At 48.2% G+C, this 23,411-nt stretch overlaps 1 long non-coding RNA gene across 2 annotated transcripts; it reads left to right on the forward strand.

Annotated features, from left to right (window-relative positions):
* Position 1: 1 nt before the first annotated feature.
* LOC122482980 lies at positions 2-23,067 on the forward strand. Of its 2 annotated transcripts, XR_006297267.1 has the most exons (5): positions 2-6,217; positions 6,746-6,978; positions 10,723-10,770; positions 12,032-12,137; positions 22,162-23,067. It is a non-coding gene; the product is annotated as an uncharacterized LOC122482980 (long non-coding RNA). The 2 variants fall into 2 exon arrangements; XR_006297266.1 differs by having other exon boundaries at positions 10,723-12,137.
* Positions 23,068-23,411: the final 344 nt, after the last annotated feature.

Consider the following 23,411-nt stretch of genomic DNA (forward strand, 5'->3'; position numbering starts at 1 on the left):
CTTGGCCCATAGATGGCTGTCTTCTCCCCGTGTCCTCAATGGTCTTTCCTCTGCATGTACATGTCTGTGTCCAAATTTCCTCTTCTTATAAGGACACCAATTATGTTGGATTAGGGCGTACCTTAACAACCTCATTTAACCTGAATGGCCTTTTTAAGGGCCCTGCCTCCACATACACATGCTGAGGTACAGGGCATTAGGACTTCACCATATGAATTTGGGGGGCAGGTTGAACACAATTCAGTCTATAGCACTCACATGATAGTGGACGCTTGGCAAGTCAAAATTCTGCACGTAAGCTGGAAGGCCAGGACCCAGGGAATAGTTATAGTTTGAGTCCAAACTCAACTATTTGGGAGGTGTCTGCTGGCAGAATTTCCACTTTTTCCAGGGGCGTCAGTGTTCTTCTGCTGAGGCATTCAACTGATTGGATGAGGCCCACCTGTACTCTGGAGGGTACTCTATTTCACCCAAGTCGACTGATTTAAATGTTAATCTCCTCTAAAAAATACCTTCACAGAAACACCTAGGGTAATGTTTGACCAAACATCTGGGTCCTATGGCCTAGCCAAGTTAACACACAAAACTAACCATCACAGTCCCAATGGCCCCTTCGCCTCCCATCTGTGCCCACAGTTACTTGTCCGGACAGAAGAGCCCTGAGCACATGGAACTGGGGTAACTGGTCAACTTCTGGCTCTTACTCTCCAGTGGCCCGGTCTGCCATGAGTATAGCTCACCTTCTGGCAGTTCCATGGCCTCACAACCTGAATTCTAAGGTGGAAGTTCAGGTCTTCCACAAAATTTCCTTCCTCCTGTTTTGACTTTCTTCATTTCTCATGGCTTCTTATTACAGTCTTCTGTCTAGCCAGACTAACCTGCCTGCCATTTCCGTCTAAGCCTCTACTGTGAGTTGACGTATTCTTTTGTTTCTCCAGTCTGTGTGCCATCGCGTCTGAGGAGCCTGCTCAAAACAGCCTCCCTCACCTTCTTCCCCTGAGCACCTTGTGACGGTCCCCTTTCTCTATCTTTACCCTTACCTTATTCTGTGTCCTTCCCCCTTTGAACATTTTAGGGCCTTGTGTGTGTGTGTGCATGTTTGGTGTGTGCACGTGTGTGTGTGTACATAGGTGTGTGGTGTGGTATATATGTACAGGTGTGTGGGTGTGTACATATGTGGGATGTGGGGTGTGTGTACACATGTGTATGTGTGGTGTGTGCACATGTGTGGGTGTGTATACGTGTGTGTACATCGGTATATGGTGTGTGTGTGTGCGCATGTATGTATGTGTGGTGTGTGTGGTGTACATGTGTGTGCACATCATTCATCACACAGACCACATGCTCCTCGAATAGCCATCCCGTTTTCTAGTTCTAGTTTATCCCCATCTCGGCCCAGGTCCACACAGAGCTTCACTCATGGGGATTCTGCGCTGATTGTTGCAGAGCAACGCATTCTAGCTCGCTGCTGACGTTGGACACATTTCTAGTTTGTTTTTCCAGGTCTGAGGGGGAAAATCTACCCGGGGTCAGACTCCCAGCCCCTCGGCATCCCTCTGCCCTCCGCCAGGGCAGCCATCGGGAGGTTGGCGGGCAGACCACGGTTGGCTGAGAGTCAACTCTCCTAACACTGCCAGCAGAGGACACGAAAGTCCAAAGCTGTTTGCTAGGAACTTTTCACGGCACTAAAATTGTCTTTTAAAAACCCTGCTCCCCCATCCCCCTAAAGAAAAAGAATTTAAATTCAAACAGCCTTTACCTGCATCCTCCCTCTCTCATTACCTCCCAGTTAGTGCTCAACGCCAATTGTCCATGAAATTCCGCTGCTGCTGTTAATGAAATGAGGAACATAAGAAGTTTGTGAACAGGAAGTGTCCGTGCAAACCTCCACCTGTTTCCCTCCTTACTTCCTCCTCTGCCTCCGCCTGCTCAGTTAGCTTCTCGATCGATCCCTAGATGTCTCTTCACTTCCTCCGCTGTCACGGGGGAAAAGGCTTGCAGTGAACTCCCCGCTACATTGTCTCCTTCCTTTCCAGTTGTCCTTGGGGAAAGCGTCTGGTTTTGGTCCCAGCTCCATCACAGTCCAACCAGGAGACCTTGAGCGTGATTTCTCAGAGCTTCGACTATGCGACACGGGTTGCTTATACTTACTCCACCAAATCACAGAACTTTGAGGATTGGAATGAAGCAATGTATTTAACAGCACTTTAAAAAGTAACTAATACATCACAAAATAAAAATAAGACCTGCCTGCTGTCCACAGATGGACTGTACTCTTCAGGCTTTGGGGTGAGGTCTTTCTTCCTCTGCCTCGATCAGAATCCACTTACGAGCTCTGGCTCTCCCCAGAAGTGCCTTTATTCCAGGATCCAAGGGCCAAAGCCTGAAGCCATCACCTGCCTTCTGGCCAGGGACTTGGGTGGTGGGGCTGCCCAAGGGACGTCCCATTCCACTTTCCATGCAGCCTTCTTTCACTTCCTCCCTAGAGAGCATCTCCTCGGTCCTCCTCCAAGAGGCAGCCTTTCAGGAGCGAGGCCTGACCACTAAGCTGGGCCCCAGTGTGGACCACCTCCGTCCAAGTGCCAAGGGGCCCTGATCTCAATGTGGCAGCCAGGGATGCGTTTGAAGCCCCAAGGTCAGGTCTGCGTCCTGAAGCAGTGCCATTATTAACAAATGACATGGGACCCCTCCCCCTGGAAGAGAGTCCCTGTGCCGTGGGAGGAAGATAGGGCACCAGCAGCCTTTATTTACAGAACAGCTTTAGCTCAGCTCCTCCAAATGTTTAGAAGTTTCACGATTCCTGTGTCACAGAGGAAGGAAACTGAGGAACAGAGCAAAAATGGGATTTTCCCAGCTGTGACTGCTCCGACCATCTGCTGTTTCCCAGAATCTAAGGTAGTTTCGGAGCTCACCAAGAAATCACAGCTCCAATTTGGGGGACTTCACTGACGTCTAGAAGAAAGACTTAGCTAAGCACAGCCCCAGGCTAGACAGGCAGCCCTCCGTTTTTACGTCATTCTATCTCAGAATAGCTTCCAAGTCTGGCTGCTGTGGTCTCCCGTAGCCTGTGCGGTCTGGTGTAGGGCCAATAATCAGGCCGTGGAGGGTCTTGCTCCCCTCCCGAGACACCCCCACCCCCTCCCCTGCTTGTCCTAGAGGGAGGAGCTGTTGCGGTTAAGGAAGCTGACCCCCTCACCCTTAGTCTCTGTGACCCAGCTTTGAACCTGGACATGTCAGACCGGGAAGCAAACCAAAGAACTCACAGCTCCCATCCTGGGCACAGGCAGCATGGCGCAGCACCTGGTGGGATTAGACCCACCTCGGTGCAGCCTGGAGGGCCCCTGGGTCCTCTAACTTCTCAGGGATCTAAGTATACATATAAAGGCAAGGTTAGCAAAAGGAGGTGGAACTGAAATTTTCGCCTACCGTGTGGCTCTGAGGTTTCTAGAAAATTTCAGATTTTGTGTTCAAGGTAGGGGATTCCTCTACCAATTCCTGGATGTTGGCTGATCATCCCAAGGTAGAGACCCCAGGTCCCTTGGTCCCCCCAGGAAGGAAGGCTATGCCTCCCCCCCTGCAACTCCCATCAGTGCCCTGGGCCCATCGCAGGCGTCTCCCCCGTCTTCGTCTTCCTCCCTGGCTCACACTCCATCTCAGCAGCCAGAACCTCTCAGTCCTGAGTTATTTACCTGCTGAGACAGTAAGAGCTTCATAATTAGCTGAGCAACAGCATGGAGGCTTTTATGAGCAGCCAGGCCCCCCACCACACTCTGGTGTCCATAATTGAAATGACCCACGCCAGTGATTAGATTAGGGGGCTGAAGCAGCCCAGTGTGCCACCCCCACCCCCCTCCCCTGTCCTGTTGGGGGGGTGATGTAGTTAAGTTTGTGCTTCATTTGGCAGAGGCCATAAAGCAGGCATTGCAGCGAGGCTTTCTGCAGGGCTGGGGAGGCACTGCTGGGCCGTGGGCGGGCTCTGTGGCTGGTGACAGATTCCAGATCTGATGGGGGAGCCCCTCACTTGCCCTCTGCCTCACTGTCTCTGCATCTCCCCCAGCCTAGTGCCAGGCTCCAAAGACCTGGGCCTAGCGGGATTACCAGCCCTGCTCAGTGTCCCTAGGGTCCAGGGCTGCGTGTGGGCAGGCAGCCCCTGATGGGACTCCGCTCCTGGTCACCCTGCTCATCCTCCAGGATGAGAGCTCCAAGCCAAGAGCAAGAGGGTCAAGGTGCTGTCAGCATTCCCTTTTCTCCCCACCTCCCTGCCTAATCTCGGTTTCGCAGCTCTTTCCTGTACAAGCCTTCTTCAGCACCCCTGTCTCCTAACCCTACTGCTTCCCCCCACCCCGGGGAGCGTGTGTGGACACCACGGGGCTTTGGAGTCAGAAACATTTGTTTGTTCTACTAGAGCATGGTTACCCAGAGTTGGCATGGATTTGGTCTCAGTGCAAACCTGAAGGTCTGGTGGAGGCTGCCTGGAGCGCTGTCTCGAGACAGGTTTGGGGGCCCTAGGTGGGCTCTGTGGGAAATATTGCTGTGATCAGTTGTGATGTCTGCCCCAGGAGAGGGAGGGGAGGAGGAGAGGGGCGCTAGGGGGCCCAGTCGGTTGAGTGTCTGACTTCAGCTCAGGTCAAGATCTCATGGTTCGTGGGTTCTCCCGGGTCGGGCTCTGTGCTGGTGCGTGGAGCCTGGAGTTCTGTGTCTCCCTCTCTCTCTGCCTCTCCCCTGCCCCTGCTCATCCTCTCTCTCTCTCTCTCTCTCTCTCTCTCTCAAAAATAAACATTAAAAAAAATTGTTTTTAAAAAGGAGGAGAAGCAGAGCTAACGTTTACTGAGGGTTTTGTCATGTGCCAAGGAGGGTTCTGGGTGCATGGGTGGTAATATTCTAGGACCCCAAGAATGTCAGCCCCAGTGGGGCAGGGAGTATATCGTGTTCGCTGGTACGTCTCCAGTGCCTGTGGCTGCGCCAAACACGTAAGAATCAATCAATACGGCGATATGGGTTGAGTGAACCTCACCAGGTTCAAATTCCACTCCGCCACCGATTAGCCATGTGATTTGGGGAAGTCATTGAAACTCTGTGCCTCGGTTTCCCCATCTATAAAATATGATTAATATTAAACCTAGCTTACAGCGTTCTTAAGAGAATTAAGTGAGTTACTATATGTAAAGTGCTTAGAACAGTGTGCCGCACACGCTAACTACTCAGTTATGTAATAATTTTTATTGTTAAGGTCAATACCCCCATTTCACAAGCGGTCACCATCACGTATACCTGTGCCAGACTCTCTAACTGATCTCTGTAGGTAATCGCATCAGATAGACAGACAGATAGATAGATAGATAGATAGATAGATAATACTAGGGCTATTCAGATAGATAGATAATACTAGGGCTATTATGAAGATTATATGTACTATGAGATATGTATATATGTGATGAGACCTTGTGGTGTATATAATCCTCATAGTCACCCTACTATTATCATTTGCACTTCACAGTCACACGGGGAGGTTAAGTACATTGCCCCAAATCACTAAGCTAGCGAGTGACAAAGCTAGGGTTCAAATCTAAGCAGTGTGGCTCCAGACTCCATGCTCTTGGGGAGTCTCCTGTGCTCAGGCACACTCTGGCTCCAGAGATTTAACCCTTGACTCTTACTTCTTTCCCAACCACCCCCCCACCCCTGACTCTCAACCATCACTTCTTAAAAGAGGCTCCTATTTCCTAACTTTAGATGTGGCTACTGTAGAAGATAGGAGTTTGAATTCTAATTCTACCACTCATTAGGTTTACGACCTGGGGCAAGTAACTGAGTTAGCTCAGAACTCAGGGCTGTTTTTCTTATCTGTAAATTCCGACAAAGGGCTCTTTCACTGAGGTGTTGTGAGGGCTGAGTGAGTTAAGATTTATGCACAGTACCTGGCATTAGAGGTATTGAGAATGATAGCAATTATTATTATTATTATTATTATTCACCACCTTCCCACTGGGCTGTTCCCAGAGCCCAGAGAGGTTATACATATAAGCTATGTAAAGTCTAAACATTTCCTACTCGATGTATAGTCTCTGGATCAGCAGCAGCAGCACGGGAACTGTTAGAAATGCAGAATCTTGGGTCCTCTCAGACCTACTGAATCAGGATCTGAATTCTGACCTCATCCCAGAGGATTCGTTTGCACACTGCAGTGACAGAAGCGTGGATCTAAAGAATGATGATGGTAAAGGGGGACCAGGGTCCCTGGGAGGGAGGCCTCATGGCAGGCCTGGGAGCTGGGGTTCAGGGGCAGCTGAATATCACGCAGAGCCCGCCTCTGCTCCCCAGGCAGCTGGGCCCGCGGGGCACCTGCCAATCACCCCGCTCACTCAGCAATCTGCCCTCCCCACAATCAGAGCAGTCAAGCACCCCCGTGCAGCTGGGCGGCTGAATTATAGGCTGTGGGCAGATGGCGGAGATGGCTCTGTGTGCCATCCAAGGGGAGAAGGGAGTGAAGGGAAAGGAAGGTCCCTTCCACTGCCCTCCTTCCCCTGACAGCAGACACCCTGTTTTCTGGAGAGCCAGTGATGGGACGACCCCTCTCCCCCACGGGGCAAACCACTGAGCCCCCTTGCCTGGCAGTGTCATGGCCACATTATCTCAAGGGGCCTCAGCTATGTGAGTCCCTCTTCTCAGGGAGGAGCCTGCTCTCACTAACTAGCCTCTGATGATGTAGCCCTTTCACTCACCCAAAGCTCTGACTCTCCCCCAGAGCCGTGACTCATCAGCACACCAGGCAGAGGTAGACCTGAGACCGGAGGGGCCACAGCACAGTCATCTTTCCTGCGTCCAGAACAAACCCGACACAGAGCACAGGCACACAGGGTGCTAGGCGGGGAACATGCACTCCCCCCCGAAAGCCGAGCTGCAGCGGGTTGAAGCCTTTGTCGTCTTCTGGTATCAAAGCACCAGGGATGAGGATGGGGGAAGGACTCCAGGTGACAGGTAAGCCATGCTGCTGTCCCTGCTCCTTCCCTGTGCCTCCCAGAGGTGCTGGGAGGAGGCATCCCTTGAGCAGAGCCTACGCTCTGTCTTCCCACCCACATCCTAAGGCTGCATGTGGTCTGCTCACTCCGCCACCGTGTCTCAGCCCCGGTTCCTGGGAGGTTTGAAAGCTCTGTTTCCCGGACCTTCCCTCACTGGTGATAATTCAAACATCCATTAGGTTTTATGGGGCACTGCTTCCAGAGCTGCAGGAGATGACTCTGGGGCTTCACTCTAGGCCTTAGGACTCCCTATGGCCTGCAGATCCTTCTGGCCACTTAGCCCATCTCCCCTGAACACCCTGCCCTCTCACCTTTCAGCCACCATAGCACTCTCCCTGAACTTGACACTGAAGATACCAGGGCAGAACCCAGGCTTGTCATTGTAGCCCAGGCTTGAGGCCCCTTGTTCTTCCCAAAGAGGCAGCATTGCGTGTGTGTGTGTGTGTGTGTGTGTGTGTGCGTGTGCATGGGTTTACATGCCTATATGCATCTGCATGTGTGCATATGTGTTTGAGGTGGTCACTCAAAGTTGGAGGAGAACCGGACCAGCTCGTTCAAAGCTCTCATTTTTCAGGTGAGGCTGGGAGAGGATAATAATAATAAACCCTAGATAATGATAAAGGTGATAGTAATGAGGCTGATTAAAGATAGCCACTCCCTATGGGACACTCACTGTGTGTCACATGACCAATGAGGACTTCCCATAGGGTGTCTAATGTAGTCCTTATGGTAGGATAAATTCATGAATACAGAAACTGAGGCCCAGAGAGGTTAAGTGACTTGCCTAATGCCACACAATGAGTAGGTAAAGACTAGAATTTGAACTCAAGGCAATCTGACGGAGCATCTAGAAGCTTTAGTATCTGGTGTTTGGTATCTAGTGTTTGGAGAGATGGTGGAGGCAGCGGGTGGCCTCCCTATCACAGGAGCAGTGGCAGAATTAAGTGAGCTCCTGGGGGTGGAAGTTGCAAAGATAAGGGACTGTTTTCTCAGTGCAGAGCCCAGACGAGAGCTGCAGTTCTTCTTTCCCAAAGCAGTGAGCTTCCCTGGAGGTCTTATCCCGCTGGGAGACAGGCCCCGGAGACAGGCCCCTGCCCCAATGCCCTGGGGTTAGAAGGTACACACAGTGTCTTAGGCTAGACTCCTAAGAACCCTGTGTGCTCCCCTACCCGGGCAAAGAGAAGCAGGTGAAGGATCAGGGGCGGGGTCCAAAATGAGGCTGGAGAAGGTTGGCATGTTGGAGCCCGTGACAATCTGTGCTGATCTGGAAAAGTGATAGGGCTGGCTGGAGGCTAGAGTGGAGGACGTGGGGTTTAGTGGGGGGATCGTGTGCCCGGCACTGGAGGAATTCTCTCTCCTTTTTTTTTTTTTAAGTTCTTATTTAAATTCCAGTTAGTTAACATACAGTGTAAATTTAGCTTCAGGTGTCCAATATGCTGACTTAACACTTCCATACATCACCCAGTGCTCATCACAACAAGTGCCCTCCTTAATCCCCATCACCTATATGGCCCTTCCCCCCACCAGCCTCCCTTCTGGTAACCAGCAGTTTGTTCTCTATAATTAAGAGTCTATTTCTAGGTTTCTCTCTTTCTCTTTTTCCCCTTGCTTGTTTGTTTCTTAAATTCCACATATCAATGGAATCATTTGGTATTTGTCTTTCTCTGACTGACTTGTTTTGTTTGGCATAATACTCTCTAGCTCCATCCATGGCACTGCAAATGGCAAGATTTCATTCTTTGTACGGCTGAATAATATTCCACTGGATATATATACCACCTCTTCTTTATCCATTCGTCAATTGGTGGACACCTGGGCTCTTTCTATAATTTAGCTATAATAAATAATGCTGCCATAAACATCGAGGTGCATGTATCCCTTTGAATTAGTATTTTTGTATTCTTTGGGTAAATACCTAGTAGCACAATTGCTGGAACGTAGGGTAGTTCTATTTTTAATTTTGGGGGGAACCTCCATACTATTTTCCACAGTGGCCACATAAGTTTGCATTCCCACCAACCCAGCAAGAGCATGGGGGAATTCTCTTTTAAGGAAGGTAAAGAAGATGCTGGGGAGAGAGTCACCCAAGCATAAATTCAAATCTTGGCTCCACCACTTAATGGCTTCGTGATGCTGGACAAGTCAAATAATTCTCTGAGCCTGAGTTTGTTCATCTGTAAAATAGGGATTATAAGGTCCAATATCCAGCATGAGGACTTGTGAAGTATATAAGACTTGTCATAGATGCTCAAAAATATGGTCCTTTCCTCTTCCCACACCCTACCAACCACTTCCCACTAAGAGACTCTGGACAGTTTCCTTTATAATAATAACAGTAGTAACAAAAGTGACTATAACTTCCATTTGCTGAGCACTTACTGTGTGATAGACATAAAAGTAAGCATCCTACTCATATTATCTCATTAACTTCTCCCTAAAACTCTATGCTAGATGCCATGCATCCATGCTTCCAAGCCCTGGAGAGGTTGACTGACTCATCCAAGGCCCCGGAGCTAGAAAATAGCAGAGCTGACATTCGATCTGAGTCTAGGTTATACTGTGGTGACACATGACCCCCAAGTCTCAGTGGCTTACAGCATGTTGTGTGCCCACTGCCGGCCAGCTCTGGTTCTGGACCATGTCCTCCCTCTGAGACCCAGGCCAGTGGAACAGCGTCCATCTGGGACATTGTTGGTCACCTTGGCAGGAGGAAAGCGACAGGGCCTGGAAGACATCTCTGTCTCTTCTGCTCACAATTAACTCATTGTCCCATTGTCCTCCTCATGCACCCACTCAACAACCATGTTGCCAGAAGGGCAATCTGTCCAAGAACCCAGAAGAGGGGACAGTCAGAATATTTGGAGCGTAACATTAATGACCACTATACCCAGTTTCTAATCCATACCCTTGAGGGGTTCCCACAATAGAGTGCGCCTCGATTTCCTCATCTGTAAGGAAGGAATAATAATTCTACCTTTCAGGATGGTCATGCTGACTCTGTGACGTGGTACACAAGAAACCCAAGCCTGGAAAGACTGAATCATGGAGATTGTGTGTGGGGTTCAGAAATACTCTCGACTGGTCGGTTTAACCTTTATTTGGTGGAATGGCAAATGGTGCTGCGGAATTCAGAGGTTCCCCGTGAGACAAGGGACATGCTTTAGAAAGTGCTGCTGCTCTCAGAGCTCGTGAAACCACCTTCAGGGGAGCCAGAAGGGAAGGAACGTTTCCAGGATGTCGATCAGAGGCAACAGCAAATGTGATTATGTCAGCAAATGTGCAAAAGTGCTGTACGCTTTTGGAGGACTCTTCATTTAGGACTAATTAAATACTTGGAAGCAGGAAGATTGAAAGGGTCCTCTCTGGGAAGCTACTTAGGCCAGCAAGACACTTCAGGGTCTATTTGCAGCATTTGGAGAGCTCCAGAGGAGGGGAAGTGGGCGGCTCAACTGGGAACAACACTCAGAAGGAGGAACATGAGGCTATCAGGGACACTGCAGCATGCCCCCACCCCCACCCCAACCTTGGTCTCCCAGGGTCTGAGGTTTGGGTGATGTGAAAAACAGACCTGGGGTTTATGCTGGTTGTTGTGAAGGGGGTTGGGGGGTGCCTGTAGAATGGTGTGTATCAATTTCCTGTTGCTGCTCTAGAGAATTACCCCAAACTTAATAACTTAAAACAACACAAATTTGTTCTCTTATAGCTCTGCAGGTCAGAAGTCCGAGATCAGTTTCACTGGGTGAAAGTCAAGGTGAAGGCTTCCAGCGGCCACCTGCGCACCTGGGCTCATGGCTCCATCCTCCACCTTCCAAGCTCATCTCTGGTTTCTGCCTCTGCCTCCACATGGCTTTCTCCTATCCTGTCATCACACCTCCTCTGCCTCCTTCTTAGAAGGACGCTCATGCTTACATGTAGGGCCAACCAGGGTGATTCAGGATAATCTCTCCATCTCAAGATCCTTAACACAATCATATCTACAAACTCCCTTTTGCAAACACTCACAGGTTCCAGGAATTAGGACCTGAGTATCTTCAGGGCCGTTACCCAGCCTACCACATGACACATCCGAGATGGGTTGGGAAGCCAAAGGGCAACCATGATCCAGCTGTACCCCACAGATCTCCCATGGGTTCTGAGATAGGGGTATCCTCTAGGTCATGGTGGGACCTCTGTGGCAATCCCAGGAGAGCCCATGACACATCTCTCTTCAGCCATGAGGCAGCACATGATACACAGTGCTACTGAGCAGCAAAGACATGTTATATAATAAGTTAATCCATGTATTAACAAACATGTGTTCAACACCTACTGTGTTCCGTGGGGGGTGATTCAGACCTAGGGCCCTCCTGGGTTTTCCAACTAGGAGATTCATTCAACAAATACTTATTGAGTGCCTGCTAGGTGTCAGGCACTGTTCTGGGTACTTGGGATATATCAGTAGACAAAACCCCCAAAGCTCCCCGCCCTCAAGGTACTGACATTCTACCAGTGGAGATGGACAATTAGGAATCATCATAAGTCAATCACATAGTATGTTAGGAGGTGATGGGGCTGTGGAACAAAAGACAAAGTGGAGCCAGGTAAGAGGGGTCAGGTGTGCCCAGGTGGGGACAGGGAGGAGAGGGTAGTAAGAAGATTAGTCAGGATAGACGTCATTGAACAGGTGAGGTTTAGGCAAAGACCTGAGGGGGAATTAGCCAAGTGGACATCTGGGAAGAGAGAGCTCCTGGGAGAGCAAAGAGCTAGAGTGAAGGTTCTAAGGTGGAGTGGACAAAGTGGTGGGAAGGTCATAGCAGGTGAACACAGGGAACAGGAGCTCGGCGGGCTACCTCTGTGGAGCCAGCCAGGCCAAACCTAAAGAGAAGAGAAGACGGCGTAAGACAAGGTCTCTAAACCCGCTGGTATGGAACTCGGGAAAATCCTCTGAACTGGGAGCTAGCTCTGGGGTTGGGAGTTGCATGGCCTTGCTGAAGTCACTTAGCCTCCCTGAGATTCACTTTCCTCACTTACAGACTGAGAAGCTTGTGTGGATTCTCTCACTCCTCCGTTCATTCAGCGGACTCCATCAAGCACAGAGGAGGAGGCCCCAGGCAGATGGGAGACACTGCAGATCCTAAGGTGAGCCTGCTCTCCCTGTCTAGGTCCTTTCTGCTCTACTCTGTGCTGACAGAAGTGAGGGGCTTGGCCTGTAGATGAGAAAGCATAATGGTGGCAGACCTTGGTATCAATTTCTGAATGTCCTGAAGAATAGCACTGGGTGGGTGGAAATGTTAGAGAAACACATCTGAGGAGCAAAATAAGAAATATCTCAGCAAACATGAAATGGTTCTGAAAGGTCTCCTCCTTTGCTTGGAGGTGTGCAAGTAAAAGCTGAGCGCCGTTGGCTGGGGACGCCATAGAGATTTGGGTGCCAGATGGAGGCTGGATTAGATGGTTTCAGAGGCCAAAGGGAGCTCTCTCTGATATCTCCAACTCTAGAGAATGTTCATACCAAGGCAGGCATGTCTGCTGGGATGTGTTGAAGACCTTGCTTTAGGCTGATTGCTCTCTCATAAGTGCAAAGTGAGTGAGACAGTGGCCCCTGAAGCAGGAGGGCCATGTGACCTCCTTACCGGGTCCTGCGTCTCCACTGGGTACTGTGGGAAGAGGCCTCCATAGCATAGACCTCCTGTGGGGTCTCGCTGCCTCTGTCTTATTGGGAGTGAAGCTGGGATTTCTCCTATGCCTGTCCTTTCCCCATTGTCTCATTTGTCTATTGGCTCACACAGGACTACAGTCTCTATGTCACAGAGTCTTTTCTCTCTCCAGTTAGTGGCAGGTCAGGGAACCCAAATGTTCTCCACTCCAAGACATACATTACTTTACAAGCCACCCAGTGGCCAGCTAAGACCCCCTGGGTCACTGCCCAAGAAAGCAACAGACCAGAGCTATGACAGCAGTGGGGCCGTGGCAGTCTGCTCCATGTGTCCCCAGAACCAGGGGAGGGAGCCAAGGATCCCAACGCCGGGCCTGGCAGTATCCTTACTACCTCACTTGACAGCCACACCCCCAAGGAGGTCAGGAGAGCTCCAGAGCACAGGTGAATTTTGCTAAATAGCCTCATTTTCTTCCCTTTTACTACTGCCGTTCATTCATTTACCCAACAAATATTTATTGAGCATCTATTATGTAATAGGCACTCTCCTAGTTTCAGGGAATTCAATAATCAACAAAACAAATAAAAATCTCTGCCTCTAAAGGACAGTCTCTTCAATAAGTGGTGTTAGAAAAACTTGGGGCGCCTGGGAGGCTCAGTCAGTTAAGCATCCGATTTCTGCTCAGGTCATGATCTCGCAGTTTGTGAGTTCAAGCCCCACATCAGGCTCTGTGCTGATAGCTCAGAGCCTGGAGCCTGCTTCAGATTCTGTGTCTCCCTCTCTCTCTGCCCCTGCCCCTCTCACACTCTGTCTCCCTCTCTTTCTCTCTCTCACTCTCTCTCAAAAATAAATAAATAAACATTAAAAAGAAGAAGAAAATATAGGGAAGAGCTCTTTGACATTGGTCTTGGCAGTTATTTTTTGGATATAACACCAAAAGCACAATCAACAAAAGCCAAACTAAACAAGCAGAGGTACATCAAACTACAAAGCTTCTGTACAGAAAAGGAAACCACTGACAAAATGAAAGGCAACCAACAAAATGGGAGAAAACACCTGCAAACCATATGTCTGATAAGGTTTTCACGTATAAGATAGATAAGGAACTTATGCAACTCAATAGCAAGAAATAATAATAATCTGATTTAAAAATGGGCAAAACACCTGAATAGACATTTCCCCAAAAAAGATATTCAAATGATCAACAGGTACATGAAAAGGTTTTCAACATCACTAATCATCAGAGAAATGCAAGTCTAAACCACAATGAGGTATCACTCCAGGACTGTTAGAATGGCTATTACCAAAAAGACAAAACAAGAAAGAAAAGAAAGAAAGAAAGAAAGAAAGAAAGAAAGAAAGAAAGAAAGAAAGAAAGAAAGAAAGAAAAGAAGAAAGATTTGTGAGAGTGTGGATGAAAGGAAACCCTTTCCTGCAAATTGGTGTAATCATTATGGAAAACAGTATGGAGGTTCCTCAAAACATTAAACATAGAACTACCTACGTCCCACTCCTGAGTGTGTATCTAAAGGAAGTGAAATCACTACATGAAGAGATATCTGCACTCCCATGTTGCTTGCGGCATTATGCACAATGACCAAGATTGGAAACAACGTAAGTGTCCATCAGTGGATGAATGGGTAAAGAAAATATGATCAATACATACACTGAAGTGTTTGTTATCCAGCCATTAAAAGAGGAAATCCTGCCATTTTGCAATGTGATGAACTTAGAGGGCATTATGTTAAGTGAAATAAGCCAGATGGGGAAAGACAAATACTGTATGGTATCACTATATATATAGGATTAAAAAAAAAAAGTCAAATTCATGAAGCTGAGAGTACATTGGACGGTGGCTGCCAGGGGCTGGGAGGGCAGGCGGGGAGTGGGGAGACGTTGATCAAAGGTCCAAACTTTCAGTTATAAGATGACTATATTCTGGCATGTGTGGGTAGCTCAGTTGATTCAGTGGCCGACTTCGTCTCTGGTCATGATCTCTCGGTTCATGAGTTTGGGTCCGGAGTCAGGCTCTGTGCTGACAACTCAGAGCCTGGAGCCTGCTTCAGATTCTGTGTCTGTCTCTCTCTCTGCCCCTTCCCTGCCTGCAGTCTGTCTCTGTCTCTCTGTTTCTCTCAAAAATAAATAAACATTAAAAAATTTTATTTAAAAAAAGACAAATAAGTTCTGAGGATCTTGCACAGAGCATGGTGATTACAGATAACCATACTGTATTGTATACCTGCAATCTGCTAAGAGAGTGGGTCTTAAGCATTTTCACACAAAGAAAAAGATAACTATGTGAGGGGTTGGATATGTTCGTTAACTTGATCGTGGTAATCATTTCACAATGCATATGTATATCCAATCACCACTCTGTGCACTTTAAATGTACACAACTTTATTTCTCAATTATACCTCAGTAAAGCTGAGAGAGGAAAAATCCCCACCCTTGTGGAGCTCACATTCTAGCAGGGGAAACAGATAATAAACAAGATAAACTGAGCATGCAGCGTGTGAGAAGTGTGCGGAAGGAATATAGGGAGCAAGGGGGGTGTATGTGAGACAAGGTGGTCAGAGAAGGTCTCGCTGGGAAGGTGCCGTGGGAGGCAGGTGAGGGCAGCCAGCCTCACAGACAAGTTATTGCTCTCTGATTCTCCCCTCCCCTCTTCCCAGGCTGGTGGCAAGCTGCTGGGAACCCACCCCTTTCAGGTTCTATTGCTGTATTTAACTCTTTTAGGGTGTTCACAAGCCATTACCTCTTTTATTTATTAATTCTATTGATCCCTTTTGTTGTAATGGGAAGGAAACTAATAGCTTCTGAGCCTATGCTGTGTCCTGGGCCCTGGGCTGCATGCTGAGCTGTGCGTCCCTCAGCCCGTTGAATCCTCATGACCCCTGGGGGGCACGCGTGCTTATGCCCACTCTAGGCATGAGAAAACTGAGGTGACCTGCTTTAGGTGTCTGGACCAGGGTTGAAGGACTAGTAAGCTGATCAACTGAGATTTGAGGTCAAGTCTGACTCCAGAGTCTGTGCTTTTTTCACAACACATGAATTGCGATTTTCATAATTGTTGGGGGAGGCGGGGAGGGAGCAGGTCTCAGAATATCTGGGAAGGCGTGTGCTTAATTTGAACCATATGATGCTGGCATCGCCTTCCCCATTCCAGAGTAATAATTACTGAACTATACTATTCTCAAAAAGAGTCCGTGAATTTGGTAGGCAGAGCAACTATTCCTTTATTCTCATTTGATAGGTGATAAGACCTAGGCACAGACGATTTAGTTGGTTCGCCCACGGCCACACTTGGAGTATTCGATGGAAGCAAGGCTAGAGTCGCCTGGTATTCCATTCTTCCTCTTGCTTCCTTTTAAAAACCCATCTAGTTTCTTTTCAGTGAGATGGTACATGTACACTGGACAAAACTTAAAGGCGTAACAGGGTAGATAAAGAAAACGTCTCCCTCCCCACCCTGTCCCTGGATCTGCATCTCACCGCCCCTGAGGCAACAACCATACAGCCTGCTGTTCCTTCCTCTCCGCTCCTTCCCTCAGTGGAAATGGCAGAGGAGAGAATCAGATCTTCTCTTGGCTTAGGGTTTTAAACCAGTCTCGGCCACCTGTTTGCTGAGTGACCTTGGGCAAGTTGCTACAGGTCTCAGAGCAGGAGTTCTCCAGCTATAAAATGGGGACAAGGTCACCTACCTCAGAGAGCTCTCCTGAGTATCAAAGTGAAAGGGGAGCATGCAGGAAAGTGCATTGTAAACCATGCAGAGCCTCACGAAGGTTGCTAAATATTTTTATTCTCTGCCTCTGGAAGAGCCCAGAAATGACCACCAGGTTCTCACCCTCTCAGAGACAATGGAGAGGATGAATAGGAGATGGAACTCATTTCCACAGGATGAAAGGAAATGATTCAAATTGTACCAAGTGCAATTAAAATTTAATAGTACAGGAAACTTTGCTTTGGAATCCCAAAGGGGCTTCTGAGTTTTCCTTCTTTGAAAAGTTTTTGGAAAATACTAATAACAATATATTAAGACACTAATCTTCCAAGAGGCAAGGGAATGGATAAAAAGCCCTCTCTAGTCCCTTCCTTTCTAGAAATTAGAATTCAAGTGAAAGAGAAATTTAAACCAAACCTTCTGTCCCTGGCCCAGCTCTGGGGTGACCAGATGGGCTAATGACACATTGCCAGCCACACTCATGCCTGGCCTTTGCTACCAGCTTGTTGACTCTAGGTGCACTTTCCAGGTTGACCTTCTACTCTGGAGACCACTCTGGAGTTGGTTCTGTTGTTTGTGGCCAACGAACAGAATTTGATGGATATCTGGGGATTGGGGTAGAAGGGGAGCTTCATCTTATAGGAAGGAGACATTCTCCAGAAGCTGGAGCATCCTGGTCTTGGCTACTTGTAAGGACCCAGAGCAATATGGCCACCCTTCTGTGCCAGGAAGGAGGGGAGGGGAAAAGAAGGGTGGGCCTGCCTCTCTGCTGCACATGGCCTGCATGAAGGATTGCCACCACCCTTATGAAAACAAGTCCCCGGATCTCCAGAGTTTCGCTGCAGGAAGATCTCTAGGAAGGTGGGGCAGTGGGGCCCCTAGGGTTTCACTTTGCTTGGACGCTTCTCTCTCTCAGACAGTTGCTGCTGCCACCTCACTGGCCAATCAGGAACAAAGTCCTCCTCCTCCTCCTCCACCCCTTAGTGTGGCAGATGAAGGTTGGGGATTCCCACATGAACACCTATTAAGGGAAGAGAAAGGACAAGGAGGCAAAGGAGTATTTGCCGACTGAAATACTCGGTCTTGTAGGGCACAGGGTGCTGGGTCATCCCAGGCCTGTCGAATACCTCCCTGCAGCCCCACAGTGCTCTAGGGGGTCCCAAAGGAGAAGCATGACTTCATGAGGCCCCTTTCTTGGGGCTTCTTCACCTCTACTTCTTGCCTGTCTGCATGTGGACGGTGGTGCCTTAAAACAAACTCAACCATCTTGACCTTAGAGGTCCATATGACAGAAAAAGCCCCACTGTGCCACCTGCTTCAGGATTTCCATCCCTTCTGCTTGGAAGACTAGAAAAGACTTCCTCTCCAGGTGACAGATGACAAGGAAGCCCCACCCCATGCATCCCATGACGTCCATCCCATGACGAGGGGTTGCAGAAGGTCACTGGTCCCAAGTTTACTCTGAAGCCCCATACCTAGCATTTGCAGAAACTGGCTATATTGGGGCCAGGATGGGAAAGGGCAGTATTTCTGAATCCAGTCTGTATTGGGGAAAACAATAAATGCAATGGTCCCTAAAGTTATCATATATTCTTATGACTATTCTTTAATAAAAATATCTTTAATTTGCAGGCTTATGTAGGGCCAACCCAATGAGCCTGCCCTTTCAATAAGAGCAGTCAAGGCAGGAATGGGGGGACTCCCATCCACACTAGGGATTGGAGCCAGAGTCCAATCAGCCTGGGCGTCAATCCTACAGAATGCTCTCTCTGGACTCATTGTAATCGGGAGGTTACGAGCCCAGGCTTTCAAGTTTGTAGGACCTAACACCACATCCTCCATTTATCAGCCCTGGAATTCTGCACGGGCTGCTTGACTACTCCGTGCCTTCCTTTTTATTTTATTTTATTTTATTTTATTTTATTTTATTTTATTTATTTTATTTTTTATTTTATTTTATTATTTTTTTAATTTTATTTTTTATTTTTTAAAATTTACATCCAAATTAGTTAGCATCTAGTGAAACAATGATTTCAGGAGTAGACTCCTTAGTGCCCCTTACCCATTTAGCCCATCCCCCCTCCCACAACCTCTCCAGTAACCCTCAGTTTGTTCTCCATATTTATAAGTCTCTTCTGTTTTATCCTCCTCCCTGGTTTTATATTATTTTTGTTTCCCTTCCCTTATGTTCATCTGTTTTGTCTCTTAAAGTCTTCATATGAGTGAAGTCATATGATTTTTGTCTTTCTCTGACTAATTTCACTTAACATAATACCTTGCAGTTTCATCTACATAGTTGCAAATGGCAAGAATTCATTCTTTTTGGTTGCCGAGTAATACTCCATTGTATGTATATACCACATCTTCTTTATCCACTCCTCCATTGATGGACATTTGGGCTCTTTCCATACTTTGGCTATTGTGAATAGTGCTGCTATAAACATGGGGGTGCCTGTGTCCCTTCGAAACAGCACACTTGTATCCCTTGGATAAATGCCTAGTAGTGCAATTGCTGGGTCATAAGGTAGTTCTATTTTTAGTTTTTTGAGGAACCTCCATCCTGTTTTCCACAGTGGCTGCACCAGCTTGCATTCCCACCAACAATGCAAAAGAGATCCTCTTTCTCCACATCCTCGCCAACATCTGTTGTTGCCTGAGTTGTTCATGTTAGCCATTCTGACAGGTGTAAGGTGGTATCTCAGTGTGGTTTTGGTTTGTATTTCCCTGATGATGAGTGATGTGGAGGGAGCATGTTTTCATGTGTCAGTTGGCCATCTGGATGTCTTCTTTGGAGAAGTGTCTATTCATGTCTTTTGCCCAATTCTTCACTGGATGATTTGTTTTTTGGGTGTTGAGTTTGATAAGTTCTTTATAGATTTTGGATACTAACCCTTTATCTGATATGTTGTTTGCAAATATCTTCTCCCATTCTGTCGGTTGCCTTTTAGTTTTGCTGATTGTTTCCTTCGCTGTGCAGAATCTTTTTATTTTGATGAGGTCCCAGTAGTTCATTTTTGCTTCTGTTTCCCTTGCCTCTGGAGACGTGTTGAGTAAGAAGTTGCTGCAGCCAAGATCAAAGAGGTTTTTGCCTGCTTTCTCCTTGAGGATTTTGATGGCTTCCTGTCTTACATTTAGGTCTTTTGTCCATATTGAGTTTATTTTTGTGTATGGTGTAAGTAAGTGTCATTCTTCTGCCTGTCGCTGTCCAGTTTTCCCAGCACCACTTGCTGCAGAGACTGTCTTTATTCCACTGGATATTCTTTCCTGCTTTGTCAAAGATTAGTTGGCCATACATTTGTGGGTCCATTTCTGGGTTCTCTATTCTGTTCCATTGATCTAAGTGTCTGTTCTTGTGCCATCTCTGCCTTCCTTTTCTCATCTGCGGTATGGGAATAATCATATCTTCTTTGTAGGAAATAGAAGTTAAATGTGATAAAGAGTTTAGCACAGTGCCTGGCACACAGTGTGCTTGCTAAATGGCAGGTACTGTTGTGGAGTGGTGCAGAAGCAGGCCATTCCAAGGAGCAGGGCCTTGACAGAGAAGGCCCAGAGATGGGACATGATGGGGCATCAAGGAAAGAAAAGGCCAGGAGGGAAGAGACTGCTCCTCTTCTCTCTTCTCCATAAAGGCCACTGCTGCCTCTGTGGGCAGGGAAACTAGGAAGTCTGAGTCAGGCCTCTTCCCATCTTCCTGGCTTCCATCTTTCCCATGGGGAGATGACCTAAATCTTTCAACCTCCATGCCAGGATGTGTCAGGTGCCTGGAACTGGTGGAAGAAGGGCTCCCCTGTCTGCCCCTGTGCCCTTCCCAGAGCTGAGGGGTAGAGCCCGCAGGGATTCCGTGAACAAGTGCCGAGCGTGGGTAGCATGCAGCCAGTAGGGCCCGTGGACCCCTCTCCTCAAGGTGCCGTGGGAGAGTGGAGCTGCATCCCCCATTCGGAACCCTTCCCCAGCAGGTGGGCGCCTGGTAGGGCCAGATGCTATGACAGATTGCAGAAGTTTTTCTAAGTTTATAGGTTTTAAAAGGTCAGGCTCTTTGGTGGTAAAAGTTTCAGAGACCAGTAAAATTTACTGGAGGAGATGGGAGACACGACTGAAAGTAAAAGGCTGCAGCCAGGAGTCTAAGGTATCTCAGCTCCATCCCCTAACGGGCTGTGGGAACGGAGGCAAGGCACAGAGGCTCTCTGGGCTCTGTGTTTTAACCTGGAAAATGGGAGCAAGCACCGTGGTAAGGGGCAGGAGGGTGTGCGCCCCCATGAGCCTGGGCTCTTCATCGCCTGATTACACTGAGTCCCAGAGCCCTCTGTAGGATTTAAACCCAGGTTGATTGATTGAATTCTGGAAAGTGCCAAGCACAGGCGTGACTACAGTCCTCCTGTGCACGGTGTTGGGAGCAGCTGGACACAAAGCCAAGGCACAGGCCTACAGGTCCTGCATCCTCAGGGCTTTTCATTACCCACCCTGGGCCGCTGCCGTCTGCGTGTCTGCCTCTGCGCCCCCGGAGGAGCCCGGCCGTCTGCAGGCAGAGCTCCGGAATCAAATTAGCCAGGCCTCTGCTTTTTCCCTCGTCCCCACCGGCCATGGCGAGTTCATCAAGGCCGCTCACTAATTTTTATCTTGTTTAAAAGGGACAAAAGTGACTCCACAGTTTCATCGGAGGCAATTTACACCCCGCCACTGGCCACAGCTCCAACCACCCCCTGTCTGCTGTGCCATCAAATCCATTAATAGGAAATTTCTTTGGGGGAAACTTGACTGATGCTCCATCAGAGAGGCACAGAGGCAATACATCTCCATTCGAGGCCGTGGCCTGCCCGGCTCGCTATAATCCTATTACCTAAAGCTAATTCCCTAATGCACACACTGTACCAAGACATTCTCTTCCCTCCCCAGCACAGTTGGGCAGTCCCAGAGGATTCCAGGAGCTCAGAGCAGAAGTGAAGGCTTGGGGCTCAGACGACAGGGTCTCCAGGCTTTTTGGTTGCTCCCTGCCCGGGGCTTGGCATGTGGCCTTGGCTGGCCCTCCATTCCACAGCACTGGAGGGTCAGTCACATCCAGGCCACCCCAACTCCACGGCTCTGCCTCTCCTGAAACCTTCTTTTCTTTTCCTCCCTCTATTTCCCTCTTTTTTTTCCTCCTTTTCTCCTTGCCTTTTACTGCTAGCTTCCTTTTCTTCTCCGTTTCCTGCCAATGTTTTCTTTTCTCACCTTCCTTTTCCTCTTCCTTTTACTTTTGCCTTCTCTCCCTTCTTCTCCAGATCCCTCTTTTCCTGTAGTATTACCTTCTGTTTCTTTGCACCATCTTCTTGCCCCCCTCTCCCCCACTGCTTGGGGACCATGCCCGCACAAGTTCAGTGCCCAGTGCTTCTTCCTGCTGTCTGTCTCCAGGTGGCTTGGCTCTGTGGAAGGAATGGGCTCCAGGCCACACTGGTCATGGCTTGGGGCAACAGGTGAGGGAGTGCCTTGTGGGTATGCGCAGGGAGCCCCAGGGAGGACAAAATGGGGCATTTGGAGGCAGTGGTTAGGACATGGAGGGGAGCGGCTAAGTGTTGTTTGTTCTTCAATGATGCAGCAACTGTAATGGAAACCCCAGTGGGTTACTGCTAAGCACCAAACCTGGTAACGGCCATACGAAGGGCCCCCGTCAGTGAATGGTATAATGCTTGTTGTAGATTTTATAATGCACGTAAACAAGAGGAAACATCCTTCTAGAAATTTACAGCAGATTTCTCAGTGACAATGAGAAATGAACATGAGCCTAAGAATCTTTGTGTGTCACTCCAGATGCTGGGCTTGAAGGTGGATTTAGGAATCCACAAATGCCCTTCCTGAGTTTGAGCCCCTTCAAGACCTCAGCCTGGACGCCTGGGGACAGCCTGGTTCTTCTTGCCTTGTCCTGCTGTCAAGCCTGGATGTACTCGTTCTGGAGTGGAGGTGCCTAGTTTCTCCTATTGCACCGCGTGTCCTCATCTCCATTCCTCCAAAAGGAATTCCTGGAGATGATTTTCCGTGTTTTATGTGGATTGTGCAGTGAGGAAGCACATGACTTCAGAGAAGCGTAGCCCAATCTCCTTGAGCTGGACCAAGCATTCCGGCACCAAACTCTGGCTAATAGCCATCCAAAGGGACTCCATCAGTGAGTGTTAAATGCTAATGCAGATTTCATCATGCACACGAATAAGGGGGGAAATCCAGACAAAACCAAAAAGGACTCGGCCCTGACCAAGGTGATTTTTTTTTAACCATGACAACTGAGAAAATTCTTCTTTCCCACAGTGTTCCCAGCCTATGCCACACTTAAATCCAACTGGAAATGGAATTGAAAGGAATAAGAATATTTGTGGTTGAAGCTTGCCATGATTTGATACAGGTGTATCTTGCTTTTCACACACTCGAGGCAAAGAAGTCTGCTTCTACCCAAACGGTGAAGTGGGAGTGAGATTCACTCAAACAGAAATTCCCAGCCACACTCTTCTCTGACAGTTTTTTTTGGCACACAGCTGGGTGTCTGAGGGATAGATCCTTTCCTATTCGACTGACAAAGGAAAAAGAAACCCTTGTTTCAAGAAAACGTTTAAAAGCAAAGTATTGATGGGGCACCTAGGTGGCTCAGTTGGTTGAGCATCTGACATCAGCTCACGTCATGATCTCATGGTTTGTGAGTTCAAGCCCCACATCAGCCTCACTGCTGTCGGCACAGAGCCTGCTTCAGATCTTCTGTCCCTCTCTCCCTCTGCTCCTCCCCTGCTCAGCCTCTCTCTCTCAAAAATAAATAAACATTAAAAAAATTCTTAAAAGGAAAGTGTTGACAATGTTCATGAAATGGTATTAATAAGCAAAGGACAGGATGGGATGCAAAATTATATGTACAGTGTATTTACTTCATTGTACACATTATAACAGAAAATTATAGAGGAATATATATCAAAATATTAACAGGGGATGTTTCTGGGTAGTGAGTAAGCCCATGGATGATTTTAATGTTTCTTCATATTTTTCTATAATAAGCATGTATTCTTGTATTCTCTTTTTTA

Source organism: Prionailurus bengalensis, chromosome D1, assembly GCF_016509475.1.
Source record: "Prionailurus bengalensis isolate Pbe53 chromosome D1, Fcat_Pben_1.1_paternal_pri, whole genome shotgun sequence".
Classification (NCBI taxonomy): domain Eukaryota; kingdom Metazoa; phylum Chordata; class Mammalia; order Carnivora; family Felidae; genus Prionailurus; species Prionailurus bengalensis.